The sequence below is a fragment of the Bubalus kerabau genome, chromosome 10 (assembly GCF_029407905.1).
Source record: "Bubalus kerabau isolate K-KA32 ecotype Philippines breed swamp buffalo chromosome 10, PCC_UOA_SB_1v2, whole genome shotgun sequence".
Taxonomy (NCBI): domain Eukaryota; kingdom Metazoa; phylum Chordata; class Mammalia; order Artiodactyla; family Bovidae; genus Bubalus; species Bubalus kerabau.
In genome coordinates this window covers 21,057,642-21,078,843 of record NC_073633.1, presented here as the reverse complement: position 1 = coordinate 21,078,843, position 21,202 = coordinate 21,057,642, and the positions used below count along the sequence as shown (strand labels likewise).

Here is a 21,202-nt window from a genome sequence, read left to right as displayed (position 1 = left end):
TTTTCATGATCATTATTTAATGTCTTTATTCAGCATTAAGACACTGAGATCTCCAGTGGATTCCACTCATCTTGGTTGTCCTCAGAGAACCTTCTTTTCACCTTTTAAATTGGACCTTCAAATAACTGGTGTGTTTGACTCCAAGAACTGCTGGTTTTAAGCCATTGTTTATGCATCCATCTTTTGCAGTGCCCCTTCCTTTGCTATCTGATACATGCTACCAAACTCTCCATTTGTCGTTTAACATTCGACATTTGTTGAGTGCCTGCTCCTACATTATCTGTATGGCAGGCACATCAGTGAACAAAACAAAGATTTATACTCCAGTGGAACTACATTCTCGTAGAGGGAGAGATATAGTAACTATAGTACCTAAGTAAATTATACAGTTGTTAAAAGCAGCAAGTGCTAAGAGGAAATGAAATGTAGAGCTGGGAAAGGGGGATGGAGAATGTAGTGGGAGGTGTGGGCTAGGAACCCCACAGACGGGGTGACATTTTAGCAAAGATGAGATGCAGGTGAGGGAGTTGGCCAAGCAGAGATGAGAGAAGGGCTTCCTAGGCAAAAAGGATGATTGAACAGAATTTCAAAGCTGTTGTGTAGTGTTCAAGAACAAGGAGGAGGCTGGTGTGACTGGGACCAGAATAATGGGGTGGAGGGGACAGAAAAAGTCACTGAGATGGAGGTGGGAAAGTGCAGATCCCACAGGGCTTCAGTGGCCATTGTAAGGATTTGAGGTTTGACTCTGAATGATGTGAAGGATATTGCAGGGTTTTGAGCAGAGGAGAGATGAGATTTCACTTTTCAAAGGAATCTTCTGGTTAAGAAGAGATGGTAGGGAGGAAAGGAGGGGAGCAGGGAGACCCTTTAGGAAAGTTTTGCTACGATGTAGAGAAGAGGTGGGGCTTCCCAAGTGGTGCCAGTGGTAAGGAACCCACCTGCCAATGTGGAAAACAAGGAATGCGGGTTTGGTCACTGGGTTGGGAATATCCCCTGGAGGAAGTCATGGCAACCCATTCTAGTGTTCTTGACCGGCGAATCCCATGGACAGGGGAGCCTGATGGGTCCATAGGGTCACAAAGAGTTGAACACGACTGAAACGACTTAGCACTCACACACGCAGAGGAGAGGCAGCGGTGGCTTTGGGCAGTGTGGGGTCGGGGAAGTGGCGAGAAGTGGCCAGAATCTGCATCTGCTTGAAGGTAGGGGACTTCCGGGTCTGCTTCTCTCTTGGATGTGGGGCATAAGAGAAAGATGTTGAAGGCACTTCCCAGGCTTTGGGCTAAGCGAGGGGAAAGATAGAGGTGCAACAGCTCAGTTGGGGAGAGTTGTTGGTGGAGACAGTTTTGAGGAGGGGAGATTAAGAATTGGGGATATGTTGAGTTTGAAATGCCTGTTAGAATTCTAAGATGTTGAGTGGGTTTTAGGCTACATAAGACTGAAATCCAGATAAAAGGTCTGAGCTAGAAATATTGGTTTGGCCAAAAGAATTTGTAAGATTTTATGGAAAAACCTGAACGAACATTTTTGGTCAACCCAATATAAATGTGGGTGTCATCAGTATACAGTTGGTATTTAAAACCATTAGACTAGATTGCTCGAGGCTTTCTCCTATAATGCTTCTGCTAAGTCTGCAAACCAAACATTACCAGGAGACAAATAAGATTGCATTGATAGTAATTCCCCAGACCTCTCTAGTTCTTTGCCCCCAGCTGATGGAAGGACCCCCAACTTCTGAAAATGTTCCACTCTCGTCTGGTATCGAGTTCTCAGGCAATGCCTCATTCTTACTCAGATATAAGTCCAACATTCCCAGCCATATTGCTATGCCATTGCCTTGTCCAAAGACATCAGCTAGGGAGCCTTGTCCAGTTCATGGGTACCACTGCTTTCTCACCCATAGGCCCAATATCCCAGGTATCACAGCCTCACTGGGGCTCCATCTCTGCTCCATAGGGTGTCACCATCCTTGTACCACTGCTCTCAGGGGCCCAGAGCCTAGGTGATCGTGGGCATGCGCATCTCCACTCTCTGCTGACTTCTGTTTCCTGGCGATCTTGATGCTCTATTAGTGTAGGGCCAGGCTTCTTACACTGGGATGGGGTTCCCTGATGCTATGTCAGGGAGTGTGAACACCACAAAATAAATACATGCATCTTAGTGGAGCATCAGTGTCCTTCACTGGTAGCTAATTGAAAATATATATATTTAAATATTAAAAGAATAATTATATGGAAGGGTAGGATACAAAACTACCCTACAGTTTTAAGTCAAACCCAAGGTGCATCCATACTAGTTGTCATTTGTGACTCTGTCACAGATCTCCCCAGGAATCTCTCATCATCTTTCAGTGGATGGTTAATTATAAATATGAAAAGTCCTGGGACACTGTCAGGGGGTGGAAGGGGAGTGGGAGAAATAAGTTTCAAGTATTTTTAAACTTTTTAGTCCCTTGCTTGAGCTGAATTAAACATACCAGAGCCCAAGGTGGCTGCCGGCTAGTAACCTCTTCTCTTTTTTCTCAATCTCTGTAGCCAGGTTTCTGGAGTCATATAGACTTGAAACCAAAGCCAGGTCAACCACAGATGATTCGAGGCTCCAGGGTAATATCCCCAGTTAGCCAAAGAGGTCATCTCTCAAGGCCAGGAAGGCAGCAGTGGCACTGAGGTACCCAAGGAGACCTCACAATGGAATTTGATGGAAGTGTCAATGAGATGGAGGATGCTGAAATAGGGACCTTGGGGGAGGAGATGTCCAGGGGTCTCTAGGGGGACATAGCCGGGAAGAGAGTCCATACACATCCTGCTCCAACCAAGTGACCCACACATCCTTCACCTAGCCAGAAATCAGGTGAGCTAGGAGCAGGAGCTGTGTTCTAAGTCAGTGGTTCTAAAGGATGGTACTGATCAGAATTGTGATGCTTCTTAAATATACTTATCTTTAGGCAGCTTTGCTGGTGGTTCAGACAGTAAAGAATCTGCGTGCAATACAGGAGACCCAGGTTTGACCTCTGGGTTAGGAAGATTCTCTGGAGAAGGGACTGGCAACCCACCCAGTATTCTTAACTGGAGAATCCCATGGACAGAGGAGCCTGGCAGGCTACAGTCCTGGGGGTTGCAGAGTTGGACATGATTGAGAGACTAACACTCTCACTTTTCTCAGGCACCTCTCCAAGACCTCCTGAATCAGAATCTAATAAAATACAGTTTTATAAGGGCCTTTGGGGACTTTCAGATTGTCCTCTTATTCCAAGTGTCCCATGTTGACTCTGGGTCACTTCTTGATAACCGCTGAGCATCTCTACCAGGGAATGGGCCACATGCTATGAGAGAGCACAAAACTATTTAAGACGCAGGCTTTGTCCTCAAGAAACTCAAAGACAAGACAAAAAAAAAGACAAATCACAATTCATGAGTGAACTGAAGGCAATGGAATGACGGTTCTCGCCAGGCCGTGCTGTTGAGAAGCCAGGGAAAGCTACATGGTGGAAGGGCTATGAGATCACAGAAAGGCTTGTGCCAGCCTTTGTCAAGGACTAGCTGAGAGAACTGCAGAATGTGACACAGACCTTGAGCAGGGATTCCAGCTGGGCTTAAAGGGAGTCAGTATCTCACTGTCTGCTGAGATGGTGAGCTGGCAGGAGCCTGGGGAGAGTTTGCTGCCCTGGGGGAGAGAGTGTTGGCGGGAGGTCTGTACATAGATGGCGAGAGCAGATATGTCGGGTTCTAGAGGACAAAGTGGCCTGGAAGCATGCGTTTCTCCCCTGCAGGGGTCCTGCGAGGACCCCAGGCAGCATGATAGCCATCTGTGAACAGTGAGAGCAGGGAAACTTGATATTAGGTTGTGGATGTGATTCTCAGCAGGAACTTGGTGGGAGAGCTGATGCCTCGTGATCACGGATGATCCTTTCAACTGGGAATAGGATGGACTCCTGGGGGATTCATTTGAGACCTTCCTTGTGGATTCCCATACTTACAAAATTATGAAAAGTCCTGGGGATGGAAGGGGAGTGGGAGAAATAAGCTTAAACTTGGGAGGAGATATCTTTGGAGTTGGGGGTGGGGTGCATCCTGTATCAGCAGGTGAATGCAATGAACCAGAACAATCTGAATTAAGGCTGTTAAGTACTGAGGTCATTTGGTGCCAATAAACTGACGGCATCACCAACTCAATGGACATGAGTTTGGGCAAACTCCGGGAGATGGTGAAGGACAGGGAAGCCTGGCATGCTGCAGTCCCATGGGATTGCAGAGTTGGGCATAACTGAGTGACTGGTCAACAAGAGACTGATGAAGCTGGGAAAATTGTGCAACACAAAAGAACTAGAGTATGGGGGGCAGGGTATGAGAGGTAGGGCTAAGAGTGAGTGAAGACGTCTGTAGATATGGGAGTTGCCGAGGATGGCAGAAACAGCAGTCTTAACCCAGTGGTTCCTAGAGCAACATTCTTTGGTTAATGGAGAGTCTGAAAGTCCTTCTGAAAGGAAATACTTGATGGCACCCACAGTGAGTGGGGCCTGTGTGGAAACCACTGGCCCTAATCATACCGCCTGTCCAAGGCACTGGGAGAGGTCGAACCCTCCTGGGAAGGCCACCATGGACCAAGGCCATCTGGAGGTGAGCAGGGAACTCAGGCCAAGACCTCAGGGACTTCCCTGTGGAGGGCTCTCTAAGAAGGTGGATCCAGCAGCCTGCTGGCCTTCTGTGCCAATGGGCATTTCGGGTGCTCCCCCTAGTCAGTGTTTCTTTTGCCCAGGTTACAAATCTGCACATAACTGTATCCTTTATTCCAGATCCTCTTTCTCCCGTCTCAGGTGAGTCCCCCATCCTCTCAGGGAAGGTCTTGCGTGCCAAGGTAGCCGCTCACCCAGGAGGTAGGAAGCAACCTGGGCTTCGGAGAAACATTTCAGCGCCCTTAGCAATTCCATTTCCTCTTCATCTTGCAACCGAGAGCCCAATTGGCAGGCAACCTCAACCCCCTCCCCCCGCACCACTGAATCCTGACAAGCTGGAGGGCTCCGCAGTCGGTGGGTGAGATTATAAGACACTGCCTAATTTGTTCTTAGCTCCCTGAAACCTGCAGGGAAGACATTGCAGTCGGAGCTTCCTCTGAAATACAAAAAAAAAAAAAAAAAAAAATAGCATAAAATAAAAGGTTGTGACAGAGATTTAAATGAGAATAAAATGCCAATTAACTCAGAGGTATTGGACAAGAATCCGTGTCTCAGAAGAGTCCCAGGTCGTACTTGGTGGATCAGTTTCAATTTCCCCCAGAGCACAGAACGGCCGCACTGGGGAAGCAGACCTCAGAACAATCCAGAACTCAGTGCCAGACCCACTACTTATCACTTTAATTGACACTTACTCCATATGATGCTCATACATTCACCGAATGGGTTCAATTTAATTCGAAATGGGAATTTTTTTCTTTTTCCTATTGAAATATTTAATGCGGCAGTCTTGAAAGCTGAATAGCTTCAGCCTAGCATTCCATCACTCTTCCGCTTGGCTTTAAAGAGTGCAAAAGACCCCTCTAACCATGATTTATTTTGAAAAAATATTTTTTTTTACCAACTCTGTAATTACAAAGCCTATTGATCTATACCTTTTCTTTTAGTAGGGCGATGGGACAGGTGGCAAAAAAACCAAATCCTTCTTTGCTATCTATTCTGTGGTCTTCAAAATTACATTAACAAGCACAGATCTGCTGGAAAGAAGCCACCCTCAGAATTAGGGTAGAGATCAGGAGATCGCATAGGTTCCTACCACCAGGGAGCGCGTGTGTTTCTGCACCCCTCCCCCACATGGGGCTGCGCTACGCTGAGCTAGGGAGGTGGCATCTTTGCCGAAGAGAAGGGTGAGATGCTCCAGATCTCGGCTGATCACAGGAGAGCAGGTGGGTTCTCCCCCGCCCGGTGTTTATTAGTGCTGACAGACGGAGTGCACGAGCAGCGTTCACCCTGAGGTGTTACATACTGATACACTGACAGGCAATTATCTTTGGAGATAGTGTTAAAACACAATAATTAATTGGAAGAGCAAGCGAAAGAGTGGTGGCCCCAGGCCGAGGCAGAATGGCATTTCTAAAAAACGCTCCGTGAGGCTGGTAATTTAGGCTCCATGGGTCATTTGATTTCACCACCTCCCTCTGTCCTGAAACCTTCCCAGCGCTTTGTTTTTCAAAAGCGTCAGCCCTGAATGTGTCTCAGGCGTCATTAAAGCGCAGACCAACCTCCCATAGCAACTTTCCAAAATGGTGCCTGGCAATAGAGAAGAATCACTGCCTTAGCAAAGACGTCTCACACAGCCCTGCTTTTGTGATGGCCCGTGCTGGCAGAGTGTCTTTGTTTCAAACGGAGGCTGACACATGTCTGCCTAAATAAAACATTCCCACTTCAGCTGATTTGGTGGGAACAAAAAGTTCACATGCCAAAGCATGTGCTGACCTTCACGACCCCCCAGCAACAGGGGGGAGGACCGCATTGTTGTATCCTTTTACTAACAAGCATGGAGAAGGATGAGCTTTTCTTTGGCTTGTTTTTACCATGGTGACATCCATTGACCTATATGTGATATTCTGCATAATGTACATGTGTCAGCAATCACATTTTTGATTGGGAAGGGGGAAGGAGACAAGGAAGGAAGAGAAGGATGGAGGAAACCTTTTACAGTTTAGCAAGAACCTGAATGTATTATCAAGGATTCTTCAGTTACAAGGGGGTAGAAACCATCTGGATTTAACTTAGGGGAAAGGGGAACTTTATTTTTAGGACACTGGATTTCTAACAGAATCCAAGGGAAAGCAGGCTTCCTGACCTCAGAAACAGGCCAGAACAAAAAGCCATTTGCTCTTCTTCCATCCCTGGTCCCTAATAAGAGCTTTATTTGCTTCTTGCTCTTCAAGCTGGACCCCTTCCTTGGCCCACATGGTGATGGACAATCCCTAGCTTCAGGAATCAGGCCGCATGTTGAAGGTACAACCCCACAACACAAAGAGTATCTATCTCACTTTTATGCCGTCTTGTGGATAAAATTCCTAAGTCCTGTACAGTGGTATTGAATGGTCTGCCTGAAGTTAGGTACCCTGTCTACCCTGAAGTTCCTACCCTGTCTAAGCAACCTCATCTCCAAAAATATATCAGAAGCTGGAGGACCTGGTGATTCATGGGTGAGATAATATGACACCATCAGATTTGCTGCAGAGAAGGTCATGGAATTGTAAAAATAAGAAAAATAAAATAGAAGGTTGTGGTTTACTCTAGAGCAGGGTTCCCCAACCCCCAGGCCATGGACAATTACCTGTCCATGGCCTGTTAAGAACCAGGCCGTGCAGCAGGAGGTGAACAGCAGGTGAAACCACAACCATCCCCCCAACTTCCTATGCCCTAGTCCATGGGAAAATTGTCCTCCATGAAACCAGTCCCTGGTGCCAAAAAGGTTTGGGACTGCTGCTGTAGATGGTAAATGACTTTTAACAAAATGGTTTATTTGGGGGCAGTTAGGGGTTCAATTGGAGAAGGCAATGGCACCCCACTCCAGTACACTTGCCTGGAAAATCCCATGGATGGAGGAGCCTGGTGGGCTACAGTCCATGGGGTCGCTAGGAGTCGGACACGACTGAGCGACTTCACTTTCTCTTTTCACTTTCATGCATTAGAGAAGGAAATGGCAACCCACTCCAGTGTTCTTGCCTGGAGAATCCCAGGGACGGGGGAGCCTGGTGTGCTGCCATCTCTGGGGTCACACAGAGTCGGACACGACTGAAGTGACTTAGCATAGCATAGCATAGCATAGCATAGCATAGGGGTTCAATGGTCACAAAGAGTCAAACAGAACTTAGCCACTAAACCACAACAAGGGCTTCCCTGGTGACTCAGAGGTAAAGAATCTGCCTGCCAAAGCAGGAGACACAGGTTCAATCCCTAGAGAAGGAAATGGCAACCCACTCCAGTATTCTTGCCTGGGAAATCCCATGGACAGAGGAGCCTGTGGGCTGCAGTTCATGGAGTTGCAAAGAGTCAGACATGACTAATGAACTAAATAACAATAAGGGATTCAATGGCAGGGAAGATTATCCAAAAAAGTTGTACTACAAAGAGAATAACTTATTTTTTTAACTTTTTATTTTGTATTGGCATATAGCCAATTAACAATATTGTGATGGTTTGGGGTGAACAGCAAAGGGACCCAGCCATGCATAAACATGTAACCATTCTCCCTCAACTCCCCTCCCATTCAAGCTGCCACATAACATTGAACAGAGTTTCCTGTGCTACACAGTAGGACATTGTTGGAGAATAACTTATTTTTTAGCTAAAGAAAATATTGAGGGAGATTAAGTGATAACTGTGCTGAGTTCTGTAGAGGAAGCTTAAAGAGCAGAAATCAGACTTTCGCAGTTCTTTGCAACCTTCCCTAGACTGTATTACCCTTTCCTTCATTATCCAGGAGAGGCATTTTATGGTTCCTTAACACTCTGCATTTCCCTTTCTGGACAATCTATATAACCCTTTGGCATAAAAGGTTTAGGAGTCCTGAATTCTTTTGCCTTTCTTTTATTGATATGAAGGAATTATCTAATTACGGTATTGTAGAAGTCCTAACTCTTGAGTTATGTGTGATAGAAATCAATTCAGGCTTTCTTGTTAAAAGGGGGGACACGTCACCCGACACTATAACTGACAAGCTTGGAGGGTCAGGGCAGACACGGCCGTGTCTAGAGGAAATCAAGTGTCTTGATGAGGCTCTCTTTTACCCTCCTATCTCAGCTGATGTCCTCTGTGTGTTGGCTCCATTCACTCCCGCTGAGGCTGATCTTTACCGCTGTGGTTAAGAAAGATGACTCCTGGCAGCCTCAGCGTCAAACCTCCCTGGCACCAAGACTCAGGCAAAAAGCAGATCCAGCGGCTGCATCCTTGCAAGATTCTGATTGGCTGAGCTTGAGTCACGTGTATATCCCTGAACCAATCACTGCAATGAGGACTAGCCTGGGTCAGCTTCTACCTCTAAGGAGTAGGAGAGTCTGCTGCCGCTGCTGCTGCGTCGCTTCAGTCGTGTCCGACTCTGTGCGACCCCATAGACGGCAGCCAACCAGGCTTCCCCTCCCTGGGATTCTCCAGGCAAGAACACTGGAGTGGGTTGCCATCTCCTTCTCCAATGCATGAAAGTGAAAAGTGAAAGTGAAGTCGCTCAGTCGTGTCCAACTCTAGCGACCCCATGAACTGCAGCCTACCAGGCTCCTCCATCTAGGGGATTTTCTAGGCAAAAGTACTGGAGTGGGGTGCCATTGCCTTCTCCGGTAGGAGAGTCTAGGGCACCACATTGTGGTACCTCCTGGACCACGTGGTGTGTGAAAGGGATAGCCCCCCCGCCCCCGCCCCCAAGAAAGGGCTGTGTGCACACAATATCCAACCGCAATATCCCAGCATTCATCTTGCCTGTGATTGTTGGACATTGAAGAGGAACATTTCGGGACATTGAAGAGGCACATTTTGGGAGTGCCAAGATACTGGGACTCCAAGAATCCATCTGGCAATGTTTCCAGTGCTCATGGGCTCTTGGCATCCTGCCAGAAGATGCTAAGAGCTCAGAAGCATGTGGAATTACTAAATGGGTCTCTGATAATAAACTTCCAAGGTTAAGGTTAATAGTGGCTTTATAGGCTCTTTCCTCTGATCTCTCCTGAAAATATCCTCAGTTTTTGTCATGGGATATGGTTAGTTAGGATAATGGAAAACAGAAAAGAGGAGACTAATAGGGAACTGTGAGGGGAAATGTTTCTGTGGGAAAGATGTTTTTTTTTTTTTGCTTGTGTATGTTTCTTTTTAATTCTTTGAGATAATTGTGGATTCATGGGCCACTGTAAGAAATAATAGAGAGCGATCTTTATACCCTTTGCCCAGTTTCCCCAAGGATAGGGGAGGCAGAGGATGAGATAAGGATTAAATAGCATCACTGACTCAATGGACATGAATTGGAGTGAACTTGGGAAATAGTGAAGGACAGAGAAGCCTGCATGCTGCAGTCTGTGGGGTCGCAAAGGGTCAGACATGACTTAGAGACTGAACAGCAACAACGCAATACCCTGTATAACTACAGTATGGTGTCACTACTAGGAAATTGACACCGATACAACCCATGGATCTTACTCTGATTTCACCAGTTTTACCTGCACTCACTTGAAGACTGGCTTATAATCTGTATACATTTTTCTCTACAGTTACTTCTTTGAGCTGAGCTTGATGTTGATGCTCATTATAAGAGCAGTATTTCCTAAGATTCTGCGTCCAGATACCTTCTTATAATCATCTGGGATCCGATTAGATCACACCCCTTGAAGGGAGAGTGGAGACGATCTCTGTGACCAAATATAAATAGGCTGTTCATGTCTGTAAATTACACCAAGTTTTAGGTTCCCAACTGGCACTGATTTGGATGTACCCAGAAGGTACAGCAACCCTGAATACTCTTTGGAAGGACTGATGCTGAAGCTGAAGCTCCAATACTTTGGCTACCTGATGCTGGGAAAGATTGAAGGCAGAAGGAGAAGATAGCAACAGAAGATGAGATGGTTGAACAGCATTACCGATTCAATGGACATGAACTTGAGCAAACTCTGGGAGATGGTGAGGGACAGGGAAGCCTGGCATGCTGCAGTCCATGGGTTCATGAAGAGTTGGACATGACTTGGTGACTGAACAACAAGAGCAGGTACAGAGGAGATACAAGGGCAGTATTTTACACTTTGCAGCAGAGTTTAGCGTGGCTTCGGAGGGAGGGAGGCTGGAGGAAGGAAGACACCTAGCAAGCAAAAGTGCTGCTTAAGATGAGAGGCGACCAAGGACTGAGGCAAAGTTGTGGAAATCAAGAGGAAGGGATACACTGGGGAGATGCAGACGAGTTGGAGAATGGGCAGGCCTTTGCCCTTGGCTGTGTGTGTGTGGGTGTGTGTTCATACCCTCTACTGATCTTTATCTGTGTCAGGACACATCCAGGAAACCTACATTGCACATATATGAGCTTTATTTCTGCACCCTTCGTTTTGAGGAACTGATGGAACAGGCTGAGTGGCATGGTCTCTTCAGAGAGTGAATGATCTTTTCTCTGGGTTTGTATACCTGGCAGAAGGTGGGGGTGGATTGAAGAGAATCAACCCGCCAAAGTTTCATTTTTGGTTTACTAGGTTTTATAGATGTTACCTCTCTTCAACTCTGGGGAGGTTTTCAGGGGATCCTGCATGAGGTCAGGTGATGACTCATGTGATCCTCCAGGCTCCTTTCCACTGCTAAGGGGCAGAAGAGAGGCTCAGAGAAGCTGCACTGAGGCTGAGGGCACATAACTGCCAAGGATGGGCAGGGGGATTCTGCCCAGGTCTGCTGGTCTCCAAAGTCTGCTTCCATTGTGGGCGGGACAGGCTTCAGTCCTACTTATCCTCCCAGCTGCAGAAATGTGGTTGTTTTGGTTAAGAACTATGATTGTCTTCAGATCACTAAATGCACTTGCACCGTGGTTGACATAATGAAGCTGCATCTTACGTAGTTGTGGAAGGAAGGGAGGGAAGGAGGAGCAAAAGATCTTCTGAATCCGTATACTCAGATCCTGAGCATTAGGGGGCTAAATTAATTGCTTGAGTTAGGATTTAATTAGGGCTTTAAACAGCTGTGTTATCTTGAGCACCAACTGCAGACGACAGCTTGTGATCCACAGTTACCTATCTGAGACGCTGCATCCATTTAAGATAAGCTTCCAGAAACTGAAGATGCACGATAAACCGTATTTAAATGGCAGGAGCAATCTCTCCAAATTCTTAAGGCAAAGATTGCTAATATCTCACACCTTTGGATGAGGCTGGAGATGGAAAACAGAGCAGAAGCAAAACATGCTAAGACTGGGAGTCTGGAGACCTGGGTCTTGCTGGTTTATTAGCTGTGTGACCTTGAGTAAGTTCCCCTTCCAGGTTCTCCATGGCCTCATCTGAGAAGTGGTGATTGAGGTCTCTTCTAGCTGGAAAGTGGTGCCAATGCCCAGTCATACCGAGCTCTCAGCGTTTTGCCAGAGTTTCAAAAGGAGGAAATACCGTCTAAATTCCTTTTGTTTAAAGCCATGTAAGCTCCCCAGAGTAGCCTCTCCCATGTTCTCTTGGCCCTTTCTGGTCTCTCGCCGGCCACTCTGGGTTTTATGGCTCGAGGAGGGAGAGGCCCATGCCGGCTCCCGTGTCTGTGTCTGCCTTGTGCTCACAGCTCCATGAGAACAGACCCACGTGGGGCTGAGTCCTCTGTGACCAGCGTCCACCCGAGGGCAGGCAGGGAGTGGGCATCTCAGGGAAGGGAGGGTTAAGGAGTGGGTGAAATAACAAATAGGCAAGGAACAAATGAGAGATCATAACTCTCAGGAAAAGAAGCCCCAAACCCCAGGGAGCCCAGAAGCTCTGCCTTTTCCTGAGAACGAGTGCCCACGTGCCTGAGGTCCTGTTTGCTGAGAGGCAGCACTGTGTGCAGCCTTTTCCCCCACCACCATCCTCCCTTCTCTGGAGCAGGTGCAGTCGTTCTGTCCCATTCCACTGAGCAGGGAACACAAATGCCAAGTGCCCAGGGCCACACAGCCGGGGTCAGATCCTGACCCACCCAAGCCAGCACCTTGATCCGCACCCCACCCTCTCCCCCCCGCCGCCACTGAGGGAGACGGAGCTGCGCCTTCACTGCCTCTGAACCCCTTGTCTGCATCAACAGCATCCTTTCTGCCGATGTGGCCTGGAGAGCCCCTGCCCATACCAACAACTGAGCAGAAATGATTGGGGGCCACCCCACACCCTTAGGGAAGAGGGAGGGGTACCTGCTTTGGAATGAGATACAACTGGGTTTTAATTCCAGCTCTTCCACTTGTCAGCTGTGTGATCTTGGCCAAGTCCCTTAGCCTCTCTGAGTCTCTGTTTCCTCTGGTGTAAAACAGAGATAAGGCTGTCCACTGCTTGATTAGAAATCAGCCATGGAGAGTGTTTTGGGCTTCCCTCATAGCTGAGTTGGTAAAGAATCTGCCTGCAATGCAGGAAACCGGGTTCATTCCCTGGGTTGGGAAGATCCCCTGGAGAAGGAAGTGGCAACCCACTCTAGTATTCTTGCCTGGAGAATCCCATGGACAGAGGAGCCTGGCAGGCTACAGTCCATGGGGTCACAAGAGTCAATCATGACTTAGCAAGTAAACCACCTAAACCACCATGGAAGGTGTTTTATACAGGGTGTGACCCATGGCTGCTAATAAATTAAGCAGTAATGGCAATGACTGCTTGGTTCAGGACAGTTTGTTTTGACATGCCCCTCCGTAGGGTAACCATGGTGTTTCATGTCTTTTTACAGACCAGGAAACTGAGACACACAGGGGTGAAGTGACCAGATCAAGGTGACAGTTTATGAGGGGTAGAACTGAGACTAGGGCACGCTGTGCAATTTCCCTTGGTCTTGTGTTCTGCATTTCCCCAGAAGAGGGGAGGGTCTCCTCTTGTGTACCTGGCCCCGTGAGGCTGGGAGACCCCAAGAGATGCATGGCGCTGACTCAGGCAAAGGCATCTACTTGGTGCCTTGAACCAAGGCCATGGGACATTTGCTGCAGGCGGCCTGACTGCTGACCCCGCCTGTGTGGGGACAATAAGGACACTGAGCACCAGAATCAAAGCATGTGTGACATCAGGTGAGCGTTTGGGGACACAGAGTCTGGTTGGGTCCCCAGGTGATAGTGGCCTGACCCTCTCTGCCCTGCGTCTGGGGGTCTGGTGAGATAAGCCTCAGAATGCTGTGTCCCAGGCTCCTGGCCCCCCACGTGGAGTGGATCCCTGGCCCCGGGCAGGATAGACCAGTGGACAGTGCAAAGCCAGCTCTGCAGAGGTGAGCATGGCCTCTCGGCCCAGCCCCACCCCTTCCCCGGCACCTGAGTTGTTTCACAGTTCTTCCCATGTGAGCCTTCATGTGGCAGAGAGAATGGGATCCATCTGCTTTTAAAAGGTATTGGCTGTCCAGTGGTTGGGACTCCACACTTCCATTGCTGCTGCTGCTAAGTCGCTTCAGTTGTGTCTGACTCTGTGCAACCGCATAGATGGCAGCCCACCAGGCTCCGCGTCCTTGGGATTCTCCAGGCAAGAACACTGGAGTGGGCTGCCATTTCCTTCTCCAATGCATGAAAGTGAAAAGTGAAAGTGAAGTCACTCAGTCGTGACTCACTCACTCTTCGCAACCCCATGGACTGCAGCCCACCAGGCTCCTCTGCCCATGGGATTTTCCAGGCAAGAGTACTGGAGTGGGGTGCCATTGCCTTCTCCCTTCCATTGCAGGGGACTTGGTTTCTATCCCTGGTCAGGGAACTAAGATCCCACCGGCTGCAGGGTGTGGCCAAAAAAAAAAAAAAAAAGATCACAATTTACCTGCATGACTTTCCCTGGGGCTCATTGGAATTGGAGGCTGGGGAAGCCAAGTACACTGCCTGAGGGCCTGGGGGCTGCCCAGGAAGGGGGTCTGCAGCTCTGGTTCGCTGCGGAGACAGCAGCTGCACCAGGGTGGAAAAGCTCTGCCACTGGCAGCTCTGGCATTTTATCTTCTGATCGGTCTGAGAAAGGGTCTAGGCCCAGGCTGCACCCGCAGTCAGGGTCACATCCAGGACTCGGAGCTTCCCCGAGGGATGACGTTCTGACCCAACCCCCTCATTCCCCCAAAGCCTCTAGTTCTAACTTTTGGCTCCATCTGCAGATGAGGTTATGCTCAGAGGTATGGATGGGATGGCGGGAGACGTCTGTCACATCACCATACCCATCTCCACTTTAAATGCATCCAGAGCCCCACAAGATGAACCTGGCCTCGGCCTCTCGGGAGCTCCAGGGCTTGCAATGAGGCCAGGTAACGCAGACCCACTCAGGAGTAGGGTGTCTGTCACCCGTCTGCCTTGTGAGAACAATGATGCTCCTCACCTTACTTGGCCCCACCTCCTGCCCAGGGTCCCCGAGGTGTGGGGACTGGCATTGATTGAAGCCACAGCAAACTGGGCTGGCACTGCCCGTCACACTGAGCAACACACCCAGCTGCTTTCAAAGCGCCTTTCTCTCCTCTCCTTCCTAATGAAAACCCTCGTGTAATCTGTTAGTGCCGCGTCTGCTGGAGCATGAATTATTCAGAGAAGTCTCTGTTCCGTTATCTCCCCTCCCCGGGGACGCCCCTACCATTGTCCGCCCTGATGGGTCATTATGCACTCTGTGAATTTAATCTTTTAGGCTATCCGGCCGCACAGAAAAAATGTATGAATAACAATTTTCCTGTAATAACCTTCAACTAACCTTTCAACCAGAGTGAGTCATTCCAGTCCCATTTTCACATCAAGAGGAGTCAGAGGCAGGCAATTACCTCTTATCTGCTTCAGGAGCTGCCCCCACCTCTGCCTCACCCTTAATTTTTAAAGGGGTGTTGAAGAATGTTATGGGAGCCAGGGGAGGGTGTGGTAGGGGTTGGGTGTTCAGGGGCGGGCTCTGAAGTCCAGACACAAAGTCTGGGTGAGGGGTCCCGAGCCTCAGTTGCTCCCTGTGGATGGGAGACTGGTCTGCCCCATCCAGCTCCCAGGACACTGTATCTGGCTCTCATTAGCCAGCAGCCTGATTTTCTGTTTTTTTTTTTTGTTTTGCCCCACTGAAGGCAGCCTCTGCAGAAAGGAAAATGACTCCTCTGCCCAGAGATTCCCCAAAGCCCTTCCACAAATGGCAGTTTCAGGTCAGTTTTAGCTCCTGGTGACAGCTATGGGGTCACCATGCGGCTAACTTGAGAGGGTGTGAGAGGGTGGGGGTCATGTGCACACCTAGGGGCCTGAGCATCCCCCGCCCGCCCCTGGGCTCCCACAGTGCAGAGATTTGGAAGAAACCTGGAGTTTGGAGTCAGGCAATCAATTCTGAGAGCTGGCTCCTCCTGCTTTGTGGCCTCTGGTGAGTCACTTTCCCTCTCTGAGCCTTGGAAGGGCTCCAAGGCAAAATGGGAATAATAATACTTTGCAGGATTGTTTTGAAGATCAAATGCAATGCTGAAGCTGCCTATCTGGTGCAAAGCCCTGGGCCTGGGCGGGTTTCTTTCCCTGGGGCTGAGGCACCCCATCCCACTTTCCCCATCTCCTTTTCCTGTTCCTGAGTTTAGCTGGTTCTGAGCACAGTTTCCCTTCCTCCAGGCTCCTTGGCTCTGAGGCAGGGTCTGATACACTCATCCACACTCAAGTCTGAGAACAGATGCTCCCAGTGGCTCAACAGACCCAAAGAGGGTGGGAGAGGGGATAATGCTCACGCCAAAGGGGCCTTGACCCACTGGGATTCTGCAGGATCGCCTTTGACTACCGGACTACGTCTTTTGAGTTGGCTTTTCTGGTTTGCCTCATACCCATCTTCCTTTTTTTTTTTTTTTTTTTAACCAAAGGGGAAAAGCAAACCCAGATGTGAAAGAATGTCTTCAGGTCATAATTCAGAGGGTCAAAAACAGACCCTAACAAGGACCCTGTGTCCTGACTGCCCCCTGGGCTCTCAGATCATCTCACTGCCCCTTAAAGCACTTGGTTGGCAGCAGCTGTACAGGCATGGGGGCCTCAGGCAGGAAGGGGACACTTGATCTCCCTCAAACCGCCCTATGCAGGCCAAGCTTTAGCGAGTTTCTTCTTTGGGGTCACAGACATGGTCAGGGAGCTGGTCTCGAGTTCTGATAGGCTCCTCCATGGGAGGTGGGCACTCTGGGTGATCACACAGACCCTCTAGTCTTCAGGGAGACCCTCGGGGGCTGAGTGACTGGGTCTTCACAGAGAGAGCGAGGGGGTAAAAGGAGAGAAAGACAGGTGAGCAAACACTTAATAGGAGGCATCTGCCATTAGTTTCCAGACTGTCTGAGCAGTTCGCCATGCTCCTGGCAGGCTGACCTACTCTCATGGGGCAGGGACGTGCAGTCGCTGCCCACACGTGCCTCCCCGCCTGCTCCTGGACCCCACCCGGGAGGCTACCACGCAGTTCTTCCACAACCCGAATCCTGCACGCTGGCTTTGGTGCTTTGAGAGCCTCCCATCTCCCACTTGACCTCTGTTCCTCCAGAAAACTCACTCACTTGGTCTCTGAGGACTAGAGGGAGGCGATGTGGCCCCAACCCTTCCTTCCTCTCCATACCCTGTTGGATTCCTGTTCAGGCTTTTCCTCCTGTGTCCCTCTGGTGTATCTGCCGGGCTCACAACACAAGCCTGATGCCCCTGAAGAAGGATCTTCATGAAAAACTGGTCCTCAAGCGCTAAAAGGAAATACAGAAAAATACTCAAAATTGTTGCCTTTGGGCAATGGGGTTCTAAGTGGGTTAAGTCTAAATTTTTCCCCTACTTTTTAGTAGCTTCCAAACTTTAAAAAAACGTATATGATAAAAGTTGACAGAATTTAAGAGAATAACCTTTTTAACCTATGGCGGATTCATTTTGATATTTGGCAAAACTAATACAATTATGTAAAGTTTAAAAATAAAATAAAATTAAAAAAAAAAATAAGTAACATGTTTCCCCTACCCACACCCACCCCCAGATCTGACAGTGATGCTCCATGGCCCGTTTGACACACCATTCTGGAGAACCTACTGAACACTGGGCACCCAGGAGCAACACAGAAGGCCAGCCTTATGACTGGCAGGTGTTGCTGTTGGTTGGTCAGTTCAGAAGCTTCTGGAAGACACCCTTGTAAAAGAATAAACCCTCCACCTGCCAGCTGGGCCCAGCCCCTCAAGAATTCACACCTGAGGCATGGTGGTTGCAGGTGAAGCAGCTTTGCTAAGCTGCATGAGACTCTGGGTGCAGGCAGTCACGCTTTGGGCTTTTGGACCAGGCTGTAATGAAAAATGAAGTGCTTCTTCACACCATAAAAGCAGCCTGGGCTTCTGAACTTCCCAGGTCTCAGCCATGGTAGATGGAACAATAGCAAGGGACCGCAAGGGAACTGACTGCCAGCTTGGGTAGGAATTGGCAACGACTGAAGACAAAGGCCATGGTACTTGGCAGATCCACAGAACCCACAAGGAGTGGGTCCATTCACTGTACAGAGGACCTGCCATCCTGGTTTAGAGGCACATGGGAAACTGCCCTGGGCCTCCTCGGAAGGACTTGGCAGTGCAGACTTCCCAGAGAGTGACTGTGCTGTTTCATGAAGGCGGGCAGGAGAGCCAGCCACATCTGTGATGATAGAAATGCAAGCTTGGACAGAGGGTCCATAGGCCGCTGGGCTGCAGCTTTGCGGGTTTGTGCCTCCCTGCCCCTTCCCCTGGAGCAACTCCTTCAGCTTGAGGACCAAGGCTGACCCTGCCCTGTTTCCCCACTGTGCCTCGTTAGGGTCCTGGGCCTAACAGTGTTTATTATACGTGGGTAGCCAGGAAGGTGGAGAAGACAGAGCCTGTCCCAAGGGCGAATGTGAATGGAGGGACTGGGACAGCAAGGAGTACCAGGGCATTTGAGCTATTTATGAAGGAGGAAAGAAGCCAAAACAGTAGCAGAGAACACTAGGAACAAGGCATAGGGGCTACCAGTAGGAGATTGCCTGGACTCAGGCCTAGACTGCTGCCTCAGCATCTTCACAGGCTCCCAGGAGAAAGGAGGCAGCTCCCCAGGGAGAACCTTTCTTAGGTCAGAGTTCAAATGCAGGCCCATCTGTGTCCGAAGCCTGCTTGCCTGATCCATACCAAATCCCTTTCCTGTACACAAAGACGGTTCTCAGTCCCTACATACTTGACCTTAGCTTTGTTGATTTCTCCACTGCCCATGTAACAGTCATGTTCCTTCACCTCCACTGTCCCTGTCACCTCCCCCTCCTCTGTCCCATTCATACCTCCACCTTTTACAGTTTTTCCTGACTGCCCGCTCTCAGACCCTATGTGAGCATGAGATCCTTCCCCTTCTGTGCCCATTAATAAACCCTCCCGAACAGTCTCCACTGCTGGAGAGCTTGCCTTGGAATCTGGAGCAGATTCTCCTGTAAGGAAACCACACAGCAGGGCCAGGGGCAAGTGCTCTGGGCGTCTGGTGCCTGTGTGCTCAGATGTTTCCCATTTTGAGCGTCTATAAAAGAGCAAAATGAGCTGAAGAGCCAACATTTGTGCTACAAAAACATGTCATATCAACAACAGCAACCTTTTCCCCAGAGAAAATTAGGTTGTATATATGTGTATGTGTTTTTTCTGTTTTTTTCCTGGGGGCGGAAGTGTTGCATTTTAATGCCTGATTTTGGCACTGGGTGCAGAAAAATAGTTTTGAGATGCCAATGGCCAAATTTTCCTCCATCCCATCTCAGCAAAACTCAAGTTTATGTTTAAATTTCTTGCAACCGAGTTACATACACAGTGCATGAGGGCGGCTGTTCAAAATGTACACATTTATAGCTCCACTGTGTTTTATCCCCTTTGCAAAAGAGAACTGAGACATAAACACCACCCCCGGCTGACTGCACACAAGGTATGTATGTATGCGACAAAAATAAATCCCCCAGGATCTCTCCAGCCAGGCTTTCGTGCACACAGGCACGACACATGTCAGTGCAGATTGCCAACAGGTGTGACTCAGGGGGAGGACACAGCCAGGGACAGGTGGGATGACTGTGCAGAAGCTGGTGGAAGACCGCAGAGAGCATGCGCCACCCGCTCTCCCACAGCCCGGCCCAGTCCCCCTCCCAGACCAAGTGCAAGGCACAATTGCCAGCCTGTGGCCAAAATCTGGGATTGCAGGCAGTGTTATAGCTCTAAGACTGGCCTCTGTAGGAGAGACCAGGGCACATAAATGTCATCCTGAGTTTGGGGAGTTGGAGTAGCCAATCTGTGGAAAGGCCCGCTCTATCCCTCACTGTTTAGTGGTTGAGAAACACAGCTAATTGGGGACCCTGTGGAATCCAGGGTGATGTGTATTGGGGTGTTCCAGAAGCATGACTTGTGTCTGAGCCCCATGAGATACAACAGACAGGCATTGTCCTCCCATTTCACAGGAGAGTACCAGAGAGGCTGCGTCACTGGACCACCATCAAACAGCCAGCTGAAAGCAGAAAGGTGCTTTGGAGTCTCTCCAGAACAAAGGCAACAGACCCTGAAGAAAGTCTGAAGGGAATGGCATGGGCTCAGGTCAACGAGGGACTGAGGAGGTCTTGCTTCACCCATTTGGAGACCTGAAATTCTTCTGGGGAGAGTCAGCCATTGGGTTTTGATGAAATTTCCTGAAGGTGGTGGAGCTTGAGATTCTTAGGATGTGTAAAGGGTGAAAGGGCTCTGTGCCCAAAGAAGTTTGGGAAATGCTGATTGAAACAAACAGACTTTTCTATCTTGCAGGACTTCTCAGAGCCTTTAATGTGCTAATGATCCAAGATGTGCTGTGGGGGCATCAGTTGTAGCCTTTAGGATTTCCCAGCCCCACAGACTAGGGAAATAAGTTCACCAAGCCCTTAATAGGGGTCTGTAGACACAATTGGTAAAATACTAGACTGTGACAGTGATGTGTTTAGAAAAGTGTGTTTCCTTGGGGAGGAGTAAAATATTATACCGATATTGGTTAAATCCTCCAGAATGCAAAGTGGTTTGCAAAATTTAGCTTTAAATCATCTGGAAGGCTCAGAGGAAATGGGACACAGCAGAGGTAAATTTTGATTAGAAGAGCAGAGGGAAGTGAAACCACCTTACAACCAACTTGAGAAAAGCTTATTTAAATATGTTGCTGAAAAAAAACAAAAGAGGTTTCATGTTTTGGAGAAGTTAGATTTGACACCAGGAGCCCTTCAGCTGAGCCATAAAGGAGCTGACCCATTGCTCTGGGGGCCCGTGTCCCTGCAAGTCACACGTGGCCAGAGGCATCATGGGAAACATCTGTTGACTAGGCATGGGGGGAGGGGGAACTGGAACAGGGAGCTGAATTGTTTTGTTTTTGAAGTTTGTACACATTTTGTGTTTATTCACACAGAAGCCCAGGGTGCACCTGCCAACTTCCCCTCCCTCAGAGGGTCCTTGGGCTCAATGTAATGGGAAGGGCTCTCGTTTCAGGACTGAACTTTGAGGTTCACTGGGCAGAGGTCAAACCTCAGGCTGAGTGACAGAGCATGCTGTCTATGCTCTGTGGTTTCACGGGTTCCACAAAGACGCCTGCCCCCAGATGCACTTCCCAGCACATTTGAAAGGAAGGAAAATTGCACCACTGGAATTTTCTTCTGT

General features: G+C 48.9%; 1 long non-coding RNA gene across 1 annotated transcript; it reads right to left on the bottom strand.

Annotated features, from left to right (window-relative positions):
• Positions 1-3,611: 3,611 nt before the first annotated feature.
• Positions 3,612-9,657, bottom strand: LOC129620408 (uncharacterized). Its single transcript, XR_008698523.1, has 3 exons — positions 8,666-9,657; positions 4,547-5,108; positions 3,612-3,805 (listed from the first exon to the last, which is right to left on the bottom strand). It is a non-coding gene; the product is annotated as an uncharacterized LOC129620408 (long non-coding RNA).
• Between the last annotated feature and the right edge of the window lie 11,545 nt (positions 9,658-21,202).